We start from the raw sequence: 3,907 nt of genomic DNA on the forward strand, positions 1-3,907 counted from the left end.
TTCCCTCCCTTGGCCTTGACATACATCCTATATCTGTCCTTACGGAAGACACAATAGCAGCATTTATTCCACTGCCCCTCTCCCAGGTGGCTTCACGGTCGCCTGTCCCTTTATCGGACACTCCATCCGAGAGTTGGAGGTAGGGACAGCACTTTTCAGCACGGGCGAAGCTGACAAAAGCAGAGAGCGTTTTAAGTGGGGCATGACAGATGAGACTCAACCACCTTTGCCCTGAGTGGTGACTTCAGAGGCCATATGTATGCCGGAGAGAACTGGCACTTTGGTCTGGATACTGGCTCGCTCCCACCCTCACCATGTGATCTTGGGCAAGTCACTCTAGCTCTCTGCTCAGCTGTCTGAGCTATAAAAATAATTCCTTCCCTGTGGAGTAATTGTGAGGATTTACTCTAATGGGATAATGTATGTAAATCACCTGGGATGTGACACTGAGAATGAGCTTCTTAAACAGTAGGTGTTAGTATTAGATTACTTAGACTCTCAGCAAATGTCACATCAACCAAGGAAGCCTCCAGGAATCCAGATGCAAATCTTTTTCTTTGTTGAACTACCTTCTTCCCAGAACTCATCCAGAAAGTCATTTCATCACAGAGCTGTGGAAGGCCCAAGGTGTCACATTGTTTGATCTGTTCATTTTATTGACGGGGACAGCATGACCCAGCGAGGGGAGAGGGTTGGCCAAGACCACTCAGTGAGGGAGCAGCAGAGCCAGGAGTAGAATCTCCAGTCCCTGAGTTTTTCCTCTTGGCTTCCTTAATGCTACACATTCTGTATTAGTTACTATCGCTGCATAACAAATAGCCCCAACATTTAGAGGCTTACAAGAACAACAATCATTTCATTATCTCTCAGTGTTTCCTTGGATCAGGAATTTGGGGAGGGCTCAACTGGCCAGCTCCGACTGAGAGTCTCCTGTGCCTTTACAGTCAGAAGATGACTGGAGCTGAAATGGTGGGGAAATCGAGTATTTGAGGACTGGCCAGTGCTGCTCTCTCTTCACGTAGTCTCAAGGCTTCTGCATGTGGTCTATCCATGTGGATTTGTTTGGGCTTCCTCACAGCATGGTGGCTCTTGGGCAGTCAGGCTGCTCTCAGGACAGCATAGTGTTCCAACTCAAGTGTTCCAATGAACAAGAAGGACAATGTACAAAAGCATATGACATCACCTCTGCCTCTTCCTCTTGGTTCCAAGTCACAAGGCTGCCCAGATTCAAGGGGACATCTGAAATGTCAGGACCCCTGCCCCCAACTTAATCCCCCCCCCCCAGCATTAGTCACCATCTATCAGACCATCTTCTTGCTTACTTACCTTCCTGTCTCCCCTACAAGAATACAAGCTCCACGAGGGCAGGACATTGCATCAATTCTGTCATCTAACATAGCGCCAATGCCGTGAAGGGAGCCTGGTGCATAGCAAGCCTGCACGAAGTAATGGTTGGATGATGACTAAAAGTATGGCCGCACTGTCTTGTCTTTTATTCTTAATTTCACAAAACTTATTTATTTGTAATACACTTGGAAATTTTTATGTTTACCTGGACTCAGGTTTAGAAGTAGAAACCCTCACAACGGCCAGCTTCCCTCTCTTGGCAATTGTTTTTGGCATTTTTTCTTGGCTGCTTTCATTCTTTTGACCCAAAGTTGAGCATATTCTGCAGCTTCGTCCTTATGCTTCTGAGCACACAGTCTCTCCAGAGCCATTCCCTGATGTCTGTTCTGCAGAACTTGTGGCAGAACAAGTTTCAGATTTAGGGACTCTGGTCTGGGGCTTATGGCCTTCTTTGTCCAGAGTCTTCTCACAACACAGCAAAAGACGTCATTTTCATTAGAATGATAGAGAGTTTGTGGATGCTTCTGGGTCTTTTGGGTCCTGTGCAACAAGGCACAGCAGTATCAGTCTTTTTTTTATATAGTAATCAAGTCTATTGGCATCCCTAAGGCAGAGTCACACTCCTGTTCTCTAGTTCTCCTTGGTCTGTACCAGGAACACCCCTGAGAGCAGCAGAAGACAGACAAAGCCATGGGCCAAGCCACTTGCTTTGTGGGGAAGCTTTGTCGGGCACTCCTGCCAAGGATTCAGACCATATAAGCCTTTCTGCTAGCCAGAGGCCTCAGTTCCTCACCATGTGGACCTCTCCTCAGGGCTGCTTGAGCATCCTCACAACATGGCAGCTGGATCCCCCCAAATCTCCACCCCAAGCAGGAGATCCAGAAACAGAACAAGAGGAAGCCACACAGTCTTTTACGACCTGCCTTAGAGGTAGCAGGTCATCATTTCTGCCATAGTCTACTGGTCACACCAATCACCCTTGGTACAATGTGGGAGGGAACCCCCCAAGAGCATGACTACCAGGAAGTGGGGCTCGGGTTTCACTGTTGGGTGTCATCTTTGCCTAGCAAAGGTAGATACTCCTGGCATTACCATTTCACAGGTGAGAAAACTGAGCCTCCAAGAAGGAGGGGAGTCTGGAATGGGTGCTGGGTAGGCAATCAGCAGGGTTTGTCACACAGCCTCACTCAAGGTGGTCTAAGAAGTGGGAGTTCGCAGGGCCTGCTGGGCAGAGAGGTCCAGACCTACCTGTAAGAGGTGCCAGGGGAGGCTAGAGCTAGATGACCCGTGCCAAGTTTCCCTCGTTAATTAGGGCAGAGATGGGAGCTGAGCCCAAGTCTCCCATGGCCCCATCCATCAGTCTCTTCCCAACCCTAGCAGGTCCCCTGCCATGGAAGTGGTGAGGGGGGGAGGGCATGTAAATGCAACCAGTGAGGCTAAGGGCTCAGGCTCGGGGAGGAGAGGAGTGGAGATAAAACACTCGGCCACAAAGAATAATTGCTCCTCTTGCTCAAACCCTGCAATGACCCTGCGCTCCCTCTGAAGGTAGAAGCCTCCCCAGGGCAGGAGGCGGAAGCACACGGATCCCAGGGCCGGAGGTGCGGGCGTCTACCCAGCAGTGTCCTGGCATCTCCCCGATGTTCACCTGGAGCTATTTTGCCCCTATCTCATTTCCCCTTCCTTTTGCCACTTGGTAAAATACAGTGCAATAACTTTTTTCCTGGAAAGGACAGCTATTTTATCAGCATTACAAAACACCTTCTAGTTGAACTCAACTTATAACCACAGCTGGAGATGGTTTTGCTTTTAGCCACTATTAGGCTGAATGTTATTCATTACTTTTATTTTTATTTCCAGCAATAAATTTTCTATCAATGTGTATTTTTCATAACCCTTCTTTTATTTTTTTTAATTGTTTTGATTTTATTTTTGTTAAGCACTGATTGTTGTATTACATTTCAAAGATTTAGATTTTATACAACCTTAACATTCAAACATGTAGTGGAACACTGATGTCCTGTTTTGCCTTTATCTTGGTTTCTTCTCTCAAGGATTTCTTTTTTTTTTTTTTTTTGATTTTGTAAAAATATTACATTAAAAAAAATATGAGGTCCCATTCAACCCCACCACCCTCATCCCACAACTCCCCCCCCCAGCAACACTCACTCCCATCATCATGACACATCCGTTGCATTTGGTAAGTACATCTCTGGGCATCTCTGCACCTCATGGTCAATGGTCCACATCATGGCCCATACTCTCCCACATTCCATCCAGTGGGCCCTGGGAGGATTTACAATGTCCGGTGATTGCCCCTGCAGCACCATCCAGGGCAACTCTAAGTCCCAAAGGCGCCTCCACATCTCATCTCTTCCTGCCATTCCCCTTACCCATCAGCCACCATGTCCACTTTTCCCACTCCAATGCCACCTTTTCTCTGTGGACCTTGGATTGGTTGTGTCCGTTGCACCTCTATGTCAAGAGGAGGCTCAGATTCCACATGGATACTGGATGCAATCCTCCTGCTTTCAGTTGTAGGCACTCTAGGCTCCATGGTGTG

Source organism: Dasypus novemcinctus, chromosome 3 (assembly GCF_030445035.2).
Source record: "Dasypus novemcinctus isolate mDasNov1 chromosome 3, mDasNov1.1.hap2, whole genome shotgun sequence".
Classification (NCBI taxonomy): domain Eukaryota; kingdom Metazoa; phylum Chordata; class Mammalia; order Cingulata; family Dasypodidae; genus Dasypus; species Dasypus novemcinctus.